Source organism: Parus major, chromosome 1A (genome assembly GCF_001522545.3).
Source record: "Parus major isolate Abel chromosome 1A, Parus_major1.1, whole genome shotgun sequence".
Classification (NCBI taxonomy): Eukaryota; Metazoa; Chordata; class Aves; order Passeriformes; family Paridae; genus Parus; species Parus major.
The window spans coordinates 8,466,176-8,475,683 of record NC_031773.1 but is presented as its reverse complement, the minus strand read 5'-3'; the positions used below and the strand labels follow the sequence as shown (position 1 = coordinate 8,475,683).

Genomic DNA, 9,508 nt, shown 5'->3' with positions numbered 1-9,508 from the left:
CACACCATCCCCAGCCTGTAATGCTGCAGGGGGTTATTGTGACCAAAATGCAGGACTCAGCACTTGGACTTACTAAACTTCATCCTGTTCGACTTTGCCCATCCATCCAACCATTACAAGTCTCTCTGCAGAGTCCTTCTCCCTTCCAATAGAGAGAATATTTTGTAGATATATCAGTTATGCAAAATTTGCACTTTATAGAACCACTGTGGGAAGTTCACTGATGCACAGTGACTAATGGCCAGTTTAAAGTTAGTATTCATTAGCATGGACTGATTATGGACTGCTTCCTTCCTCTGAACCTCATAACTTTCAATAATATGTGTAAGTTGTGTTTACAGCAAAGTGCTTCACTTCCCCCTGCTGCCATGGTGCTGGAAGACACCACACATGTACTCTGTGGCCTTGAGCATGCTATGAAAAGGAGAGGAGGCATTGAGAAAAAGCCATGCATAAATACTTACAGCATCCTGGGTTGTCTTAATTATGAGCATAGCTATCAGGACTAGGGAGGTGATTATTCCCCTGTACTCTGTACTGGTGGAAGAGTTTGTGTAGTTCTTGGCTTCCCAGTAAAATAGAAACATGGGGAAAAAAAAAAAAATCTAAGCAAAGTTTGGTTTTGAGTTTTTCCCTTTCTATTGTTAAAGCTAAACTTTACAAAAATTCAAAATACTTTTAGAGACAGTGCTGAGACTTTAATCCAATGTCCTCTTCTGACTTTAAAAGAAAAATAGAAACCTCTCCTAAGAAACACCAAAAAATAAGAGCCAGAAGTAGAATATGTTTAAACTTTACTGTTTTAGCCAATATTCAGTGTCAGATGACTTCTGAGCAAACAAAATATTTAGTGCATATTTCAAAACAAAAAATATTTAATAACAGGTATTTCAAATCTTCCAGTCTTTTTCCTACTGTAATTCAAAAGAGAGAAGAGAGCATCTGAAGCTTGGTATGTGCCCAGGCTGGTTCTCTTGTACTATGTCAGAGTTCAGAGTTTCAGTAAAAATTCCATTGAATAGCTGTGGGAGAATAATACTTATGTAGATATTTAAGAGCTGATTGGTTTGTTTGGGGAGGGTTTGGGGGAGGGTGAGGAACAGGCATATCTGACAGCTTATCTAGACAGTAAAGGTTCTAATATCATGCTCTAAATGTACAAAAATGTAGTTACTAACTAGTATTCTGAAGACAATAGCTAAGAGTTTGTCATCAATCAGAAAGAAATACATCTTCTTCTTATCATATAAAAGGGAAGATACAAAACTTAAGATCAATTACAGAAGTGATACTTTAAAAAAATCAGTCTTTTGTATTGACAAATAATGTTGAGGACCAGAGTTATGTCAACATCTTCAGCAATTATGGGAATGCCATTGCAAAACCAAATAAAAAAATCACAGTATACTCCTTTTGGATTTCAGGACAGTGGTCAGAAATCCCTCCAAAAAATTAAAATATTATAAATATATCTGGAGTCTTTAGCAAAATTATTACGGTAACTACAAAAAGTAACTGGAAAATGAAATACATGCATTAAAATAGTACACATAAGGACAAGATTTCATATGTTCAATTTCTAATCTCTGTACATGACAGCTGGACCATTTCCAATGTGAAGGCTGTTTGCTAAGTAAAAAAAAAAGAGGAAAAACAAAAATAAAATACAACAACAACAAAGAAATTTACTAACCTAGAAATACTAAAAACAGAAGACCACCAGATGGTCTTTCAGTCTTGTCCTTAGAAGCCTAAGTTACCTCACTTTCTGAGTAATTTCATTAACCTCCAAAACACAGAAGGAAAGCTAATACACCTCACCATTCTTCTCAAAGAGTGTTACAGTCTGATACAGCCTACTGGCTCTTACATTTTTTTTCTAGTGATGCAAAAATATATATTTTCACCCCTCCTCCCCAACTCAAGAGAATTTTGTGCAAAATTCAGCCTGAATAGTTCAGCAGCAGCTAATCCCCCTCTTCAACATCAGTCTGTGACCTCCTGTTTCAAATGCTGCTAGACAGCATCTCCAGCAGCTTATTGGCATGAATCTAATCATCTTTCCACTACTATATAATGGCTTAGGTTCCCCTCAGCCTCCATCCTTACTCTTAGTAATACTGCAGAAATCAATTTAATAGATAAATAGCATTAAATCTAAAGTCACATTTGTTCTCATTCTGGTCCACTGAACTATATGCATTTCAGCAAAACTAAAAATAATTACTGACTGCTGTCTCCTTAAATGACACAATCTTTTCATTACTCAGGGAAAAATATTAATGTGTAGAATACAAACAGGAATCAGGTAAATGTCCCCTCTTGCTCATTTAATCTTTTCTTTTACATCTGAATTTTTATTTTTACAGCTGGTCACACTTCTTGCAAACAGTTATAATTAGTTGCAAAATTACATTGATTATGCTCATGCTATCCCATTAAGTTTAAAATCACCCACGATAGTGGCAAACAAGGGATTTTACAGAATTTCTTTGTGTGAAACATTGACCTTTCTTTACTAACATGCTGGTGTGTGTGTTGTGGTGTCACAACATTCAGCTTTTGGTCAGCAGAAACATGACATGAAATTTTTAACATATGCTGGAATTTGAGCTTAATTTATGTTAATTTCTTTAACATAAATAGCCTTGTTTTTCAAGAAATGAGAACACAAAATGTATGCTAATATTTAAATTAACAGTATACTGTCTTCTCAGAATTTTATTAAATATTACAATATCTATATGCCCTACTACAGTCAATCACAGTGACAAATATTCAGGGGAAAATATCCTGGTTTCAGATATATACAATCCTCAGATATTTTTCAAAATGCTATTATAGCATTTGTTCCTTGGAAGAGCTTCAGCTCTTCAAATTCCTGGAATATCAAAAAAAAAAATTAATTTTAAGCTCCTTCCTATTAGGGAATCTATCAGAACACCAAAACTATGTGAGGGTTCTTACAAAAAGCTAAATGTTTTGTATATCTATGGTCACACAACTCATGACAGGGTCTCCACATATCATTAATGTGATCAGATAGCATGTAATGTCTTACCTGGGCACCCAAAAAAAAAAAAATAAAAAAATTGAGGCACTTAACATACATTAGATTTTGTCTGTTTGCTTAAAAATCATCTGGAAATGGATCACTGGGTCTTACAGTGACATTAACTAAAACTCACATCAATATGTAAAATCCCTGAAGTAAGCATTTTTGTTTCTCAATAAAGCATGAACGTATTATGTTAAAAACATATTATACTGTAATGAAAAAGAAAAAACATGAAATACCTTTATCTCAATAAATAAATTCTTTTAAAATTACTATTATAAAGTTGAGTGGAAATATTCAAACTTCAAATCTAAAATTCAACTGCAAAGTTAATACTAGCTTAGCTTTCAAAAGACTTCTTCCTCATTCAATAATGGGACACCAACCAAATTTCTAATGAAGTAACAGAGAAGAAAATCACCTGGCTCAAGGCCAGGTCAGTAATTTTCCTGATAATCTGTTTTAGATTTGTGACTCTGGCTTGACTGTCTCTAATACTCTAGTCTATAAACTATCTGCACAGGAGAAAAGCAAGCCACACACAGAAATCAACATTGAAAGCTCTGGATTAATCACTCACCTCAGCATTTTATCTTTCAAAAATGCAAAGGCATCTGAGATGGAATAAATAAGGAAAGAACTCATTGCAAATTAATTCCAAGTGGATGAAAAACAGCCTGATAGACAGAAGCTGTGTGTGCCAGCAGCAGTGCTGCTGTAGACATCCCTTTGGATTTCACACCATCAGTGGCTATTTCCAACATTAATAAAAGCCATCTGGCCTTACATGGCTTTATGGCTATATCTCATTGTTGTTTTCAATGGAGTTCTTGTTCAGAGAGGTAATTTGGAAACTTTTAGAGACTAGAATAAAAGAAACAAATAGCAGGCAATTAAACATGGTAATAGTCCTTCCAAAGGTCACAATATTACTTTGAGCAATAAGACCGATCTTCACTCCTTGAATTTAATTTCAGGGGGAAAAAACAAAACCTAATTTTATGGTCATAAATACTGAAAAGAAAAATCAACAAGAATGCAATCTTGTAACTCATGCCTTGACTAATTACCACAGAGATCTAAGATGCCTTGCTTTCAAATATCATCCCAAGATCACATTCAGAAATAACCAGCAAAACCTGACTGCCAAAAAATGAAACTGCATTAGTGTATAATATGCTCTGGACTAAGCAGCCCTACTGAACTGAAAGACACCTGTTCAGAGAAAGCTGTGAGAACACAAAGATGTTTTCATTTTCCTCTACAGTGATGGGGAATTCAAACAAAACCATCACAGGACATGTACTGAATAGGTTAACGGGATGCAGTGGTTCACTTTGTTGAAAGCTGGGTGCAGACTCATGGGGTCTTGCAGGAAATTGGGAGACAAGAAGCTTGGCTTGTACCACGGCAGCAACAGGCCTGAGGATGAGAGTCACATGTCTATTTGCAGATCTGTATTTTGCATATAATACCATTGATGAAGAAATCAACTTGACAAGCCCCCACCACATCACACTCGACCATGAGCAGGCTTAATTATTGTTATTCATTATTAAAGTAGCTGTAGCTGGTATGCTTAATGCAGCAGTACTGCCTCTGGTTGAACTATTCTCAAAGACACATCAAAATCAGACCACACAAGAGGTTTCCATGTCTGGACTTCAAAGGGGGTTAAACAGAAACTAGACTCTGCTCCAAAGGAACAGCTCAAGCCATGTGCAAAAGACAGAAGTTCAGACTTCTGTAAAAACATCATGTCAAAGCTGGGGGTTTTTTTGTTTTTTGGTTTAGATGACTTCTGTAAAATCATCATGTCAAAGCTGGGTTTTTCAGTTTAGCTGAGGCATCAGAGAAGGACATGAGCTCCTAACATCCTTACAAGTATCTGTCTGTCTTTAAGCATTTAAATACCTCTGCAAATGTGAAACAGAAATCTAACTTTGTTGGTGAAGCTTAAGCTCTTCACTCTTATTTAAAAAGCGAATTCAGGCATTTTTAAAAAAATATTTCTCTGTGTTTAATTTTGACTAAATCGTCCATCAAAGAGTCATATCAGCCCTTCTATTCTGTACATACACAATATATGTACTTTATAGGAAAAATTGAAGAGATGAATCATTCTGCTATGAAAAATATTTCCAATTTAATATATATCTCTGTCACGTATGTTGAATAAGTTAAACAGAAAAGTAAGATACCTAATTTGGAGTGAGATTAATTTCATTCTGACAGTCAAGAAATATAGTGTTTTTTTAAATCATCTAACATCCACTCTGTTTTTCAATACCAGATTTTATCTTTCAAAGTAATAATTAGCAGCAGTTTTAATATTTTCTCAATTATAAAGAATTATCATTTAATGGATAAAATTTCCATAAATGTTAGGGAGTACATTGTACTAGCCTATTATGTTCTGTATTATTTAGTTACTTTATTAAACAGTAATAGCATTCAATTTCTTACAATCAAAATTTTAAAAGGTTCTTCAAAGGGAGAGGGAAGAAGCAGAGAAGATAAATTATGCAGCTGAAAGGAGTGATTGTTTTCCTCTTTGTCTCTTTAGTGCAAATTCTTCTTCACTGGGTTTCCCAGACACCATCTGTTTCCAAAACAACTCATCACCAAACATAAGAGAGAAGATAGGAGCTTCTTACAGGAGCTGAACCTGCCAGTTTGCAGAGAGGTCTGAGCTTTTTTAAGTAGGAAATACATGACAGTACAGAGCTGTTAATTAATTAAAGATAGGCAGTGGGTGTCACCTCAGATGGTGCAGTACACTATATTAGGAATTTTCATTAGAATTATACATGGATTACTTTATTATGTTGCTGCACACTTTTTTTAAGAAGTCCAAGGCACATTTGGGCATTCAGTAGCAGGGTCTGATTCACTTCTTCCAGATGTGGGGAAAAGTCTTCAAAAGCCTACTTTTGAAGCTTGAGTGTAAGGGCACACTTGCCCAGGCCACCACTCCACTTGACATATCAGTGAAGTCTTGGAAAAACAGAATCTAGCAGAATTATTTACACTGGGTGCTCACCCATGCCAGTACCCTTTTTGCAGGATTTTGGGAGGAGGTAGAAAAACCCAAGATGTATCCAGGTACATGACACCATGCCACCACAAAATCGCTCCCTTCATATCCAGAGAGATTTATATCAGTTCCAAAATGCTATTTCCTGCTACTTCTATAAGTTAATATTGAACAGCAAGGTACCAATTTTTCACCTGGTTTTAATATAGAGTTTAATGATAGCACTGTGTTTACTTTTTAAAAAAAAATCATTTATATTTTTGCTTTTCCTTCTCTTTATAGTCTGTGGTGACAAGAAAAATTATTTATTTAGTTAGGTCTAATAAGTAGGAGTGGTAAAACGAGTTACTAGAAAAACATGTAAATTCTTTTGGCAAGTTATACATCTATTTATAAATATATATCTATATAAGAATATATAGATTGGCCAGAAACCATCAAGCTTTATAGATTCCTGTCATGATATCCACCAATGCAAAACAATTTCATACAAACTACATGTGCCATTATAAACATACTAACAAATATCACTCTAAAATTGTTTATATTCTGTATTCTGATCACATCTCTAACAGATTACATCTTTTTCAAACAACAAATCCTTACCAAGTCAGAGATGATGTCTCTTCTGCCCTTCCCCAGTTCTCCCTGTCCTTCTCCATCATTCAAAATATTTCTCTCCTCTCTGTAGCACCAGTAATTTATTTCACACATAGAGCATTCTTTACTTCCCAGTGCCTTTCCAGGTAATTGTATAGCTATCAGTAGATTAAAAAGTGCTTCTGTTGTTCTCCTGGCAGTTCTATTAGATTAAATCCATTAGTGCGGTCACATATACACACTTCATATTTTCACTTCTTTCTGTTCAAAACGTGATTCTATTAAGATGTTATCCTTTATATTACCCACATAGAATCTAAAAATCTGGATTATCTTATTTTCCCTTAGTTTAGCTTTTAAAACACCGGTTTTTTTTAACATTTTATTACTGCATTAATTTATCACAGGTTCTACATTCCTGACCTCAACATACTAAATTACATTATAGACAACCATCTTCGCTCCTGCTCAATATTCTGAACAGTTCACTGAGTTTTAAATGCACAAAATGGTCGTTGCCACACATTTCATTTCTGGCTTCAGCAGTTGTGATCTTGTGCTTTGTTGCTAAAAATAGAACTGCTTCCAACTACCTGAGCTGGAAAGCTAATTACAGAGCTGGTAAACAGCTCTCCTCCCCATTGAGCAAATGGCAGAATAAGGAGTCTGCTAATGCACTAGGGCTCCCATGGTCCTGTGGGTCTCTGAAATCTATCAAGTGTCATTTATTTAATCATTTGTGGCTGTTTGCATCATGGATAAATTACCATTTAAGTAAATCACTGTTTGAGTGTTGTATCAACAAATCAGGGAGAAAAACAAAAATCAGTGCATTTTAAGAAAAAGTAGTCTAGCTTAATTCTCTGCTTGCACAAATCAAAACAATTTCATTGAAGTAAATAGCATATTGTTGATTTTGACTAGGTAAGAGTCTAGTTATATTTTCTGCAGTAGAGGGGTTATTAGAGGACTGACTGTTTGCAGCAGCTTAGAGAGTTTTTTGAAAGTTATTTCTGTCACATACAGGCAAGAAAAAATAACTGCCACTGTAAGAAAGCACTTTCTTCCCTTAAAAGTACTCTCAGCCCTGTTTGCAGTACAGCAGCACGTTGGCTGGAAAAAATTCCCTGCTGAGAGATCTTAAGGTAGAAGTGCCCCTGGGGTTTAGATGCTCCTCTTCATTTGACAATGAAACACTGGTTTCCCTGTTCCATTGGACTGATCCTTATGACACAGCCTAATACAAGCTTTGTTGGCAACAAGGGTTCAGCCATCACTCAGTCAATAAAACACCTCTCATTTTCAGCCATTATTGAGGGAACAAAATGTAGACAACACATAAGCAGCTGTCAGAATAACTGTGATAAATCTGCAGGCCCATAGAAAAACTAAGATTATGTTTAAGATGCAGTATGTTTGTTCATCCAAAATCACTTCTGGGGCCAAGAAGACATGTAGCTTCTGGAATTAAATTTTTTCTCTGAATGCACAGCATAGGAATTAAAGAATTAGGTAGAAAACCACCAGAAAGACCAATTTTAAAAAGCACTTCTATTTCTCCTTCCTAACCCCCAAGGAAAGAGACAAGTAAATAAAACCTCCAAGACAGTAGTGAACACATTAGAAGAATTTGGTGGATGAATACAGTATGCAAGTGACAATAAACTATTTGTTCACCATCATGTTACTGTCATGTAAAAGCATCCAGAGACAGAATTGCTATCTGACCATAAATACGTTATTTACACAGCACATCTGGGAGATGAAACTATGAGGTCCCTGTTCTGTCTGTCCAATCTTTATGAAAAGGAAAGTCAGGATGCTCTCATCCAAGCAAACCATCTCCTATTGTGAAGGAAAAGTACATTGCCACTTTCTAGCAAAACTGAGTGGAAAAAAAGGCAAGACAGAAAACGTGAACAGAGGTGAAAATGTGTAGTACAAGGAAGAAGAAGCAGGAGCCAAAAGAGAAACAAAGCTAAGTATGAGGAAGTCAGAATAAAGAAAATAACTTGTATTTCAAGCTCTGGATATTCTAAAGAGCAGAAACAGAGGGAATCTTCTAAGAAAACAGTGAAACAGAAAAACTGAAACAGAGTACCAGCCTTCTCATGTTAACATGAAGAAATCAAGGTAAAATATCTGCACACCACAAGGCAGTCCCACACCATCACAACTAAGTCAACTCTGAAGTCATGCACTGGGACTTGCACAGCTATCATTTGAGCAATATTTCACCAGAACTGACACATCTTGTTTCCATAATACTCTGTGAATGCATAGTAGAAAAGGCCTTAACCATTTTTCAAAATTAAATTCATAAAAGTATGTATACTTAGCATTGGACAATGATGAAGTATGTGGGTTTGACAGTATTACGTTCATAAAAAACATTAAAAATCAACTGAATCCCAATTTTCAATCACTGATCAATCTTCCTGCATTTTCAGACCCCTCTTTCTGACCTAAATGACCACAAATACATTAGACAACATACTCACATGATGGATAAAATGTGCTTATTATATTAGGAAAAAGACCTCTCAAATGATAGAATATTCCAGAAAATAATACACAAAGAAAGACATATGAAAACATAATAAGCAATATTTTTCCTGCAATATGCTATTTCTTCCCACATTTATTCTCATCTTAAGACTGAGATGTGATATCCTTTAACCCTGGCAGTCATTTGTCATTTATTCATTCAGATTTCAAAGGCAGAGCACCAACAGCCCAGTCCTCATGTGCTGCGCAGAGCAACTTAAACATTTCAACTGCTCACAAGTATTTTTAGGTGGTCTGCTTCTGTT

At 35.4% G+C, this 9,508-nt stretch overlaps 1 protein-coding gene across 7 annotated transcripts in view; it reads right to left on the bottom strand.

The window, feature by feature from the left end:
• Positions 1-9,508, bottom strand: part of PCLO (piccolo presynaptic cytomatrix protein) — a 314,143-nt gene that overhangs the window by 283,852 nt on the left and 20,783 nt on the right. The gene's annotated exons all lie outside the window — the stretch shown is intronic.